We start from the raw sequence: 13,618 nt of genomic DNA, 5'->3' as shown, positions 1-13,618 counted from the left end.
ACGGTGTTGTCTTTTCTTGTGCCAGTATCTTGTTTGATGTTGGTATTAGTTTTTATACACCAATGTTGGGCTTTGTTCATATATCCAGTCGACCATACTTGCTGGAATGTGTTGATGATATTTCATATTTGGCAGTGTGTATAGATGAGTCCCAGGATCATATTGGCATTGATGACATCCAGGAGGATGCAGTGGGCAGTTTTGAAGACTTAGTTTCCTTGGGTACAGAGGAGTTGGACAGCAATGCTAATGTTTTTGATACTCCGTATGTTGATATGAGCTTTAGATTTGATTCACAGGATATGGATGGTAATACTCTAGAGACTAGTAACTTTGAGGACACTCCTTCAGACAGTGCATCAGAGGAGGTTTGTAGGAGACAGTCAAGCCAGTGCCATCATGTGTCTAATCAGTTGAGAGTTAGTGACCAAGACATTGCTATCACTTGCCAACATTTCGATGCTGCTCGTCAGTTGTTAGCAGTTTATGGATGAGGTTCTCCTACTAGTGATGAGCAGGGAGGAAGTTATCTTTCCTTGACAGAGATCCACTCTTTATGGGAGGCTATTCGGATTTTGAGACAAAATTATATGCAGTTGGTAGCCGACAGAGATTATCTTATGGAGTGGGGCAGTACAGCATATGATGCATTGTTGGCCAAGGAAGATGAGGTGAGTGAGCTTACTGAGCAGCTTGAGGTGACTTCTGAGATTCTTGAGAGTACACAGTTGGCTCTCAAGGAGTCACAGTTTCATTTGGCTAAGGTGACCATGGAGTTAGAGCGACTACAGTCTTTACCTAATTCTATACAGTCACAAGCTGTGGTGTTTGGTGATCCGAGGATGTCCATGGCCGAGATTGTTAGAGACAGTGGAGATGGGGATGCATCCATCCTTGATACTAACATTGGCATATCAGGTTCATTCCCACTAGAGTCAGGTTCAATTGAGTTGGGTGCTGTAGCAGATTTTTGTGGTGTACCTAACATGGTGGTGACCTCTAGTACTAATGGCACGAAGACTAGAGATGTTGTATCAAAGACCATGTGTGACGTTGGTGAGCTGATAGTTGGCATGGTTCCTACTAGTAATACTACTCCCTTCGCAATGTCTTCAGAGGTAGTAGTCAGTTCCAACTTGGTTAATGATCGATTGCAGTTAGTTACATCTGGATTGCAGTCTGAGCCACTGACTGAGATTGGTGCATTCTATCGGCATTACACTGTGAGGTATGCTCATCTATCTACCTTTGATGACCATGTTGATGAGATGATGATACAGAGATGTACTTTGGTTCCTAGTGCTTATCATCAGTTATGGGATAGTTTGATGCCTCGGGATGAGAGTTGTGATGGGCATGACATGGTGATAGGTCCTGCAATTGACAGGTTGATAATACATGACTTAGAGCAGGAGTTTTGGAGTGATGCTTTAGCAGGTGTTGTTATTGATTCTACTCCTTTGGCTATGACATCTCTTGACTTAGCTGGTGATCAGTCACAGTGGGTTGTATCACTTCTTCATGGTGAGCTGTTGACTGAGGTTGGTTTTTTTTATCAACATTATATTGCAGGGTATGTACATCAGTTAGCATTTGATCCTTGTGCTGAGGAGTTGATGGCAGACAAATTTGGTTTGGATTCCATTTCTTACTCTTTATCTTGTAATGTCTTTTCACCATCAGCAGTGTATGGGAGTTATGGTTATGAGATAGTGGCCGATGATTTGCAGAGTTGTGTTGACTGCAGGAGTTGTACAGTGTGTGGATTCTCCATACTTGGTACAGTTTCATTCGAGAGGGTTCACCATTGTTGCAGAGTTGGATTGTACATTCCATATAGGCCAGTGGGATGCGTTGATGGTATTTACTGTGTTGGTAGTTTGATTTGTCCACTTTACTTGGGTTCTGATGTTCTAAGAGTTTGTGCCTCATGGGTTTTTGATTGTGGTAGTGGTGATTTCGGAGTTTGGTTGAGCTATAATTGTCAATTTGATTATGGATTCGTCTTGGTCATATTGCAGAGGATATTGTAGGAGCCTGTGTTAATTGGTAGTAGTATAGTTCATGACTACATTTGGGATCCAGGTGGATTGATTGGTTTATTGTTCAGCCATTGCTTGAGGACAATCAATGATTGGGAGGGGAGGACTTGTCATGTCCCCTTTTCAAATAATTAAAAAAAGAAAATCTTTGCTAAGGCAGGCAGGCCCAAGAAAGTGAAGTTTCGGAAAAAGGGGGTTAATCTTTGGAAACCGTTGGACTAATAAATGAAAATTATTATTAAAATAAGTTTCATTAACCTCTCTTGGACGTGAGTTACAATTATGCCCTCTTTTAAGGGGTTTGGAGGCATTTTGGGCTCATTCCAGAACTTGATTTTTGCTCATTCTTTGTTATTCTTCAGAGGCTGCCAAACCTGTGGAGAAGGAGACCCAAGAACGGGAGTTTGCAGGTTTCCAGGGAGACCCAAGAACGGGAGTTTGCAGGTTTCCAGGAAGGCTAAGGACGGGAGTTTGAAGCCATTCCATGTGCATGCTCATACAGAGTTTGCCTTTGTGCTGAACAGTGTAGATTTGTGGGTTTTTGGGTGTGGTTTTTTGCATGAGTTTGGTGTTTTCAGTTGAGCATTTCATATCAGTTTTGGTTGCTGCTGTATTTCAGACTTTAAGCTGTTAAAATAGAGCTGAATATATGTATTGGGACGTGATTAAACTTCTGAGATAGTTTATTAGTGTTTTTGTGGTGTTTCTGGGCATTTTTGTGTTAATTTCGGGAGCTCGATGAGCATAGTTTTTGTCCTACATTTGTGAGCTGTTTTGTAAAGGCTATATAGATCTGGAAATGACATTTTATAGGCTGTTATGCTGCTCAAATTTCTGTAAAAATGTCTACTTTCAGATTTATTAATAACAGGTGAAGCTGTGAAGCTTTTTGGCACTATTTTCGACATACCCGATTTGGGGTTTCTTAAGAAATTTGGTGGATCTTTGTGATATCAGTTGTTTGATCTTAAAGATCTGATTAAAGGTTGGAAATATCATACAAAATCAGAAAAGGGACATTTCACATTATTATGACAAGGTTCAAAAAGGTAATTTGTGATCTTAAACTGCCTTGACTTCTGCTCCATGCATCCTATGTACTATTTGGAGCCCTTAGCTATACAGCCATGAAAATGCACTTCCTTTACATTGCTTTTTCTAACTTTTAAAAAAATTAACTAAGTCCTCTCCTTCATATGGAAGTGCATTTTTGTGGCTGTATAGACGTTGCCCTATTTGGAAGGGGAGGAAGGTTTTGAATTAAAACAAAATACTTTAAAAGCAACTAAGCAACTTACCTGCCAATGCTGACTTAACTTTCCCAACAAACATGCTGCATCAACAACCTCATGATGGCGCCTTTCTATTTTCAATGCCATGGTAAGGGTAAAAAGCAAGTGGAAAGAAGCACATGGGTCTTTAATGGGGTGGGTGTTAATGTCAAGGTTTTGATAGGATAGGATAGTTATTGCATAAAGGTTTGTTGGTAGATTAGTATATTTAGAATATTTATTTTATGGTTTATGCTATTTAGTTATTGTCTTATCTTTATTTATTCAATTGTTAATTGATTTAGTTTATTCAAAAAGCATATTTAAGAGAATCTTTTAAAGATTTTCTATTATCATCAAAGGGGGAATTAATTCTTTCCTTCATACAAACTCCAGCATCCTGTAGATGGATGTTTGAAGATTTTGTTTTCTCTCTTTCTTTTTGTTTTGAAAGTATGTGTATATATATATATATATATATATATTTTTTTTTTGCATCTATATTTTAACAAGAGGTGTGTATATCCTTTCCAAATGGATTTTACTAATTACTTAGTTTAACAAGGGAGTTTGAAAATTTAGTTCATCAACAATGCAAGATTTATTTGTTTTATCTCCCAATATTCACGAATCGAATTTGAAAATTTCGATCCAACATAATTTCTTCCTTAGCAACTTGGACTTGAAAATTGCATAATTGAAACATCACCATTTTACCTATTCTTCATTTCACATATGCATAAAACTGAAATAACATAAGATTTGAAAACAAGAGTGTTACTAAATCTGTTCTCTTCTATTAATCAACCTGGTTCAAGGCTCCGTCGGGAAAGAACTAGTAAAAAAACTCGACATCCTTGCCACTACATCAAAATTTAAATACATTTTTCTTTTACATAGGATCTCAATACAATTTGAATTCTCTGCTTGGTCCTCAACAAGGATCCTTCTCAATTTCTTCAATACATCACGGTGATCATGGAGAAGACAAAAACTGACCCAGAGACAAATCGAGCATTTCATGAAGAGCAAATCAAGCATGCATCCCCATCCCTGTTTGCACAATAGGTTCAATATTGAACCAGACTAGGGAGAAGGTGGATTTTCCCAATAGGAGACATCGATCACTATACCACAACATAGCCCTTTCGAGCCTAAAAATTCAAGAACTTCCGTTCTTCCACAAATGCCCTTTCGAGGCCAATATTACAAAGATTTTCATTCTTCCATTTCTTCAATTTTCAAAATTCCAAAACATGGTATGTGATGACAAGTAGGGGCCCATAATACCCTACCCTCTTTCCCTCTTCTCGTCATGAGAAGAGACTCTACACTATTGGGGTCCAACTAAAGCCCTTCCCCTGTGTATGGGCACTTCTTCCCTATCCAAGGGTGAGTAATGCCAAAACAACCCACAAAATCCTTTCAAAAAATCAAGCAAAACCTGAAGGGAAACCATTCAAGAAAACATGATTCAATCCCTCCCAAGCATACCCAACATACATACAAACATTCTAATGAAAACCACAATAACATAAGCATGAACCAAGCATGAGCAACATGAGCAACATGATCAAAGGAGATGAAGAACTCCTACCTTCACAATAAGGTTATGGTAAAATGAACAAGTTGAGATGAGCATTTCCTTCCTTGCCTTCAATCTTCCCCAAAACTTCTCTCTGGGTAACAACCCAAAACCCTCTCAGAAATGCCTCTAAAAAGATCCCCCCAAAACTCAACCACCTACCCAAAAACAATAACTCCCACCCACTTGCCTAAAGCCCTAGAGACTCCTAATTCAACTAGACATAAGGTAGGCCTCAAGGTGGAGTTAAAGTTATCCAACTCATGATAGGACAATCAATTTTCGCACTAAAGAAAAAATGAGGTTTTTGAGTGATCATAAAAGTCAACCAAAGGGGCTAAGGGGGTGGAAAATGTCCCCAACCCATACCCATACCCCTAATGTATTTAGATTTAGTGATTATAGGCTTTTAGGATTAATTAGAGATCTATCAAAAGCTAGGAATATTTTAGGATTTACTAACAACCTTCAAAATGTAGATAACTCACTAATCCTAATTAGGGGTAATTAATCTCAAAACTAACTGATTAACAAAAAGTTAACTAACTGAATCCAGTTTAAATCTTTAAGTTGCTCAGTTCCCTCTAACTATCACACTTGTGAATGCATACACAATTCACAAGTGTCAAGTGACACTATAAAAATACTATTACGAAGCATTAACGTTTACTGATTACAACATGATACATTAATCCAAATCCACGATACAATTAAAATACGAACATCGGGGTTTGCATCTTTTGTTAGACTTAGCCCTGGTTTTCCACAATCGATACATAGGGTTCAGTTTCATTTCTCCATTAGATTTCTCGGCTAAAATATCCTGCACACTCATTGCACACATCAGTAGCACAAGAAAATCACATGCATATATGTATATAACGTATCAAGACAGTTACATAAATCAAAACATGAATCTTTCATTTAAGTAATCCTTTCTTATTTCTACCCACCTCTAATCATTAGAAATTACATAATCAACATAACTTTATTTATTAATTAAGATTAAAATACTAGAATAATCATCGTTAGGCATGCATAAAATTAAACATCATAAACATCGTTAATAAGGCATAATGAACTATCTGAAAGCATAAAACTTAATCATCGAGGTACCAAAATCGACACCCTCATTATCAGGTGGAAATACCTCGCATCATTGTTAGTGATATTTTAATGTTTAAACACTTGAGATAGTCTATTGGTTCTCGAATCACTAAGCATTTAAACGTGGATGAATCAACTACTCTCAATTTCGTTAGGGCATTCACAACCTAAAACATTCTTCATATTCATTCCAATCTCCTATAACAGACTTAATAGAGAAAAAAAAAATCATATTAAAAAAGTACGTGCGGAGAGGGACCTTACAACTTGCATCAAAATGGATACGGTATTTCGATATGGATATGGCAAATTTGTAAGCTCTGCTAATACAGATAGAGCTAAAAGTGACAATTATAGAAAATACACATTCAATTGTTATGACATTGAAGTGTCCAAAACACAATATTTTTTTGGTTTTTATATTTATTTTATTATATAATGTGTAAGTCTTTAGTGATGTGTGTAATTTTCTTTTTTGTGAACTTTAAATGTTTTTCTACCCAAATGTATTGTATATGGCTGAAATATAAGCTTGTCTATAGATAGGTCGGCATGTCTATAATCATAGATTTTACCTGGACTTTCATATCCATATTACCTGATATGTGTATGTTCACCCAGATTGGGGAGGAGAAATATTGTGTACCAGGTGGGGAATATGACCAAAGATGATGCAATATGTAATTGATGTTTCTGTACAGAACAATGCTACACCTTGGAAACTATAGGGTAGTTACATATAATATATCTGGGAAACGAGAGTTGGTCATAACCTTTAGTATATCTAAATTTGATGAAGATTATGGCTATACATTTTGTATCACATAAAATCATTTTCCATTTACCTTCTATTCACAAAATGAATGAAGAATTTGACGCCCAAGTCAAGAAGTTGAGATGGAAAGGACAAAAATATTTACAACCGAGAGAAAAAAGGAGGAAGATTGGAGATTTGACTTAAAGGATATTTCCAGTGTAGGAGTCCAGGAGTACATATGAAAGGAAGATTTCTCTAGGACATTCCCATGTGAATAATAATAACAGTAACAACTCACCTAAGCACATGCTTTATGAAGATCTATTCTCTCTATCCTGCGTGCATCACTTGCCTTTAATGTCATCTCAAACAGAAGAGTTCTTTTGGAGTTTGAACTGTTAAAAGTCAAGTTCAACACAAACCTTTGAGACTTAACTATAGACAATGTAGGGCAACTAAAGAGAAGAAAAAATAAATGATATCAATGCTAAGAAGCAAGTATTTGTGTATCTATACCTTTTAATGTGTGAGAACCTCTACTTGGGCTTGGATTACGTGTTCTGGATATGACTTGAAATTATTGATGCTGGTAATTAGCAGCAGGAATATTGATGGTGGGAATTAGCAGCAACAAGTATGCCCTATTTAGAAGAACCTGACAAGATTCCCAACCCTAAAACATAATATTTATCATTGCAGATTTGAACTGTTTCCTATCTACTCTATCCAAATTCATTCCAACCTTTATCCACTTCAAAAGATCTCTGCTTTCACCAGAGTACTCAACAACATTGAGTTTTAAATGATCAGCTCCTTTGCTTCAGGAATACCATCATCTTTTCTAGTCAATCTCTCAGCCAATCCCATATTGTTCTATGTTATATCAATGTCATTTGACTTGCTGCATGTAGGAATATGATGCCATCTCACAATGCTGGTGTTGTGAGATTTTCTTGCTCCCATTGTCATTCAAAGTTTTCAAAGGGAAAACTAGCTGTCTCTGAAATGAAATAAGATATGGAGCAAGCTGCTGCAGCATATTTCAAAATGAGATCTGGATAGATGAACACAATGATAACGATATAACAGATATATCTTTTTATTTGGATGTCTTTTTTTTGTGGGATATTTTACCACAATGCAGAAGTATTTTCACTTTTCTGACTATTTTCTAGGAGCAGACATTGTCTCTTTTTGGTTTGAATTGATGCACCAGTAATTCAACCGCACAGTACAGAATTTGAAGAACTTAGGTTTTATAAGCTGCAACTGAACAAAACTCAAACAAAAGTAAATTAAAATTTCCAAATAGCTCAAAGTCGCCTAATTATGTGGAGATATTTCAGTACCCTGGTATTGACTTCTCTTACCATTTACCACGGACAGTCAGTTCTCCTTGTGATGTGAATTTAGCTGGTAATACATGGGACATTAAATAGTTCATGAGCTCAATGTATTATACATAGCAATTGACAAAACTTATACAAAGCATAATCGCAGTAACCAAATAGGTTAACAAATAGATTGATTTTTCTCAAACAAGATCTTGTACAAAATAGGCAAACTCTATAGGAGAGATGTATGCTTTCCACTGAATAGCTAACAACAACAATCAATCCAGGTTGAACCGTACAGCAAGTAATGTCATCTGAGCAAATTTTTACTCCCAAGGGCCTCAAACGTGCAAAATAGAAAAACATACATTCATAAAAATTACAAAGTTGCCCCTTTTCATCGCCTTTGATGTTTTAAAATCACTATGACGTTTTAACTCATGTACATTCATAAAAAAAATTACAAATTCAAGGACCCGAAAAGATGGCCTTTGATGTTCTAAAATCACTGACTTTTTAACTCATGTACATTCATGAAAAATTACAAAGTCAAGGACCCGAAAAGATTTCTAAGCATTATTAAATTATAAATGTGGGGGAGGAACTGCACACTTTATATATTGTGCTGTTCCTCCCCACATTTATATCTTCATAGAATTATGCAAGTTCCCCCTTTTGATGGCTTTTGATGTTTTAAAATCACTATGACTTTTTAACTCACGTACATTCATGAAAAATTACAAAGTCAAGGACCCTAAAAGATCTCTAAGCATTATTAAATTATAAATGTTGGGGGGAACTGCACACTTCAATGGAAAATCTATTGGTTTGAGATCTTCATACGTTTAACCTCTACCCTATTGGAAAATCTTTATGGTTTCTATAATGAGCTTGTTTTTATTAATCCAGGATACAGTCTCACCACATTGTTTGTATGTAATGAAGGTCTATGACCAAAACCTCACAACTGATAGAATTAGATGCACAACAGGTGCAGTTAAAATATCCATGGTTGAGACAGATTTTCAGTTCACAGAAGAATCAATCCCATAAAACTTAGTAGGGAAGGTTGTATTAAGGTTATAAGCGTTAAAGAAAATATTTAGCAAAAACTTAAATGGTGCTTTTTATAACTCTACCTTATAGGAAGAGTATGCAACATCTATTTTGACAGGCAAAACAGGAAATTATATGATAGAACTGATTATAGGCAGAACTCAGAGAATCACTTTAAATAACTCCTATAATGCGGGAGGAGATCGCATCAAAGCAAAATTAAGATATATCAAAATGATGTTTATTGGTGCAAGAGCATGCTAATTAGACTTAGAATTACTACACCAAACCAAGATACCAGCTCGAGGTTTTGACCATAGTTGAATATATCGTCAAATCGGCAAAAAATTAAAGATTAGTTGACAACTTATTGGCAAAAAAATTGGCCACTTGCTTAAATTTAATTAGAAATGCATTTTTAGTTTTCAAATTCGTTAAAATTTATCTAATGAGCTGGTAAATGAATAAACAAAAGAAACAAGTTTAGATAAATTAAGTGCAAGTAGGGTAATAAAATAGCATCCTTGTGTGGAATGTTGATGGTTAGTAGCTTGTTAGTTCCCATGTTAGAGTCGCCTGATTTGTTATCTAAGGATACTCCCTTGCGGATAATTTTGTTTCCTTACCCCAAGTTCGGATGTCCTTAATCCCTGTGAGGTTATTATGTCAGCTTTTCCCTTTCAATTTCTCTTGATTGTCTTTCTGTGAGTTAGGTTTGTATGTTCGTGTCGGTCCTTGTCAAGTCATAGTCCTCTAAATTAATGAACTTTGAAACTTTTGAATCACAATGAACCATTTGAACCACTTGGTACAAAGTACAAAAGGTTTAAACAAGTCCAATAAGATGCAAAGGAGTTTACAAAGTGTGTGGAGGTGGGTCCTGCGACAAAATGATGTCAGTTACTTTGCACTTGGTTAAATAACCTCGTACCAAATTTAAGGCAGTCAGTACGTTGACATCATAAGATGACACAAAATAAAGGGGGGATTAAATTGTATTAATTGTAGTATGACAGGCTAAAATTTTAAAACCCCAAAAAGGCATACATGGCAAATGATGAAGCAACCAATGCAAGTATAATAATTATGACATGGTAAGTGTGAAGGAGTGATGTGACAATTATTAAATACCGGAGTTTTAATCCTGTCAAATCTATAATCTCTCACAATAGGCAAATCTATCCTTGATTAATTCTTGGGATTTGTTTCTTTTCATAGATCAGTTTAAAATTGTCATGTAAAGATGATGGCTTAGTATGATTTCCATTTAAGTGCAAATTCCTGTCAAGTCTATAATCTCTCACAATAGGCAAATCTTTCCATGATTAATTCTTGGGATTTGTTTCTTTTCATAGATCAATTTAAAAGTGTCATGCAATGATGATGGGTTAGTATGATTTCCATTTAAGTGCAAATTCCAGAGGAGAGCCGAGAAGGTACAAAGAAGGATTCATGTTGTCTACAAGTTCAAGGTAGCTTTTGTTAAACCTCTCCATTTTTATTTCTCTTGAAAGTTTATTATCCATCCACAGGGGAAGCTATAGCTAGTGTAAATAATTATTATTTACACTTTACTTAAGTTTACTTAGGTTAAATGTATTATTTTATTATTTAGTAGGTTAGACACCTAGGATTTTGCGTACTCATATGAGTTGTCATGTTGACAACACAAGAGTTAGCAACTCTATTTTAGCACATGGTGTCTACAACACTGGAGTTTTCATAATCAACTGAGTTGTCATGTAGACAACATAGTTGTTCATACTCTTAATTAAGCACATGGTGTCTACAACATAATTTTACTTGACACACCTTTGTAGGCTTATCCTCTCATCATCACACTAACTCTTGTGCGTAATGGAGGATAATCCACTTTTGCTGGACATGTGCTTAGTTGTGAGGCTTATCATATTGCTAACTCCTAGACATTCTAGAAGCATTCTAGAGGCCTTTATATACAGGCACTCCTATTGTACATCAACATTAAAATCAATCAATTATATCAATTTGAATTTCATATTATTATTTTGATTGTACTCTATTGGTCTATTTTGTGCTAGTTATTGAGCTTCTTGGTCTTGGGTGATTTTACCCTAAGGAAAATTCTTACATGGTATCAGAGCCATAGAGCCATCATTTCATAGCCATTGGAGACCATTCTTGCTTCACCTTTTTGAGGACACCTCGATTTAGATTTGGAGTATTTGTAGCTATTGGGAGTGTCTAGAGCCAAAGTGAACCTCACCATTGCGTCCAAAGTGTTGATTCGGTGAAATTTGACTATAAATTCGTCTATATTAGACCATAGTCAAATTTGAGACAATTTTTTTTGCAAACAGACACTCAAAGGCCTGATTTGCAAGTGCGGTATGATCTATTAGATCTACACATTTATTTTGTTTTAGATCTGCATATATTTTTTTCTGCCATTATTTTATAATTTTTGAAATTTTTGGATTTGTATTTTCGATTTTTTTTTAGGGCTATCAGGCCTGCAGAATTTTTTTTTTGCAGGAACCGAGTGGTCAAATCCCAGCCCCCGTAGAGGAATATTCCTTATTGATCTGGTGAATATTTCTTTTTCAAATCTGGCCTCACCACACTGAAAACTAGCAACCATTACCACAGTCGGTAGAATATTCTCCCAATATTCTAACATCCTCATCACAACATTGGCCAAACATACCCATCCGACAGCTTTGCTTTGTTTTCAATTGGGCGGCGAATTCTTTTATTTCCCTCTGCGTTGGATAGCATAGCGAATGTGGTATTAATCCCACACGCATCGACCTTTTGAATATCGACAGTGGCTTCCTATTTTCGGCCGATCAAACCTCCACCGAGTTTCTTGCAAACACCGCTGGCCTTCTTCATGACCCTCGCTATGGCTCCATCGGCCACCGATGACACTCATATCACTTGCCAGCGCCCAAGCACAGGTCGACCCTGCCATGAAACCCCTAGCTTAGTGCCATGTGATACAAGACAGAAACCCCATGTGGTCCACTCAATCACCCTGCCACGTGGTCCATAATAGTTGGAACCGCCACGTGGTCTGCTCAATCATCCTGCTATGTAGATCTGTCAGCAACATGTGACAATCCAGTGAAGTCATGTGGAACTGCCATATCACACACCTTTTGTACGCGATTTAGCTACTATATGATACTGTTAGCCTTTTGTAAACTATCGTGTGGCCCTATCTATACGATCCATATAGTGATGGCAACATCTGTACCTACCACGTCACCCAAGGAGGCCTTTTTCCTGCTGACGGTAGCTAGTCAAAAGCTTAAAATTGACGGTCATTTGACCATCATTAGCAGGCCAAATTGCATTGCTGCGACGGTCATTTGGACATCAAATTTAATATCGCAATTTGTTGATCAAACCCCTCTTCAGATTCAATTTTGATTTGACAATGTGATTTTGGGAGGCTATATCTCAGTTATTCAGACTCCAAATCAAGTGCATTTTAAAATTTATTTTGGGTAGAATTTCCTAAACTTTTCAATGGTGCTATTATTTTTTGGTTTTGGTGCATGGATTTGTCAAAAATTACAATTTTTGGTGACTGTACTTGTCCAATCCTGCATTTTCCAACTTCAAATGCTCCGTACGGGCTCATCTGGATTCCAAATTAGGTTCTATTTTTTTTTTTTTAAAGTGAATAATTTTTTGTCTACTTTCCAGATCTGTAATCAGATTATAGGCTTGTGTGGATAGAAATACCACTTTCAGAAATAGATCCTATTTTACATTGTAATGCTTTGATCAAACTTCAAAATAATTGTACATCTGAGCTACATTGTAAAGTTCTAGAGTGAACTATCAAAGGAGGTTGTAAACAAAAAAAATTAGAAGTCCAATAAGGCCAAAATTGGCAAAGTGGCTATTGTAAACACACTGCCTATAAAGTGCCAAATCATACGTTACGGGGGGTTGATTGATCATTTTTGCATTTTGGGGGGTGCATACATTTATTGATCTCATGGAGTTTTGTTTCATATGTCAGTTTGGTGGAAGACCTAGGTTGACAAAGAGGAACTATCAAAAATGGAGTGCCTTAATCATTGATCATAAGAAGAGAGCATATGGAAGTATTTTGTTATCTATGTTCCAAAGAACTGCCCTCTTCCATTAATTTTCCACTTATTAAAATAATTTTAAATGTCATTTATTTTAGTGTCAATAAATATTGCTTTGATATCATTGACAAGTTCAATGATCCTTATGACATTTGGATGACTCTTTGGAAAGTATATGGAGATCCTACAGTTCCTCCATTTCCAAAGGACATTCTATCTCCAATCAGTCTAGTTATGGTACCTTCAATTCTAGATGAGATCATACCTCCTGATGCTCCTATGTTGACTCTACTAATCAAGTTCAAGCCGCAGATGCTTTTGATTTAGTGCAGCAGGAATTACCATGTCTTCCTACTTCAGCTTCATGGGATAACTTCC

The sequence above is a fragment of the Cupressus sempervirens genome, chromosome 5 (assembly GCF_028749045.1).
Source record: "Cupressus sempervirens isolate cs-2001-9-10 chromosome 5, ASM2874904v1, whole genome shotgun sequence".
Classification (NCBI taxonomy): Eukaryota; Viridiplantae; Streptophyta; class Pinopsida; order Cupressales; family Cupressaceae; genus Cupressus; species Cupressus sempervirens.
Note: the sequence above shows the minus strand (reverse complement) of the source record.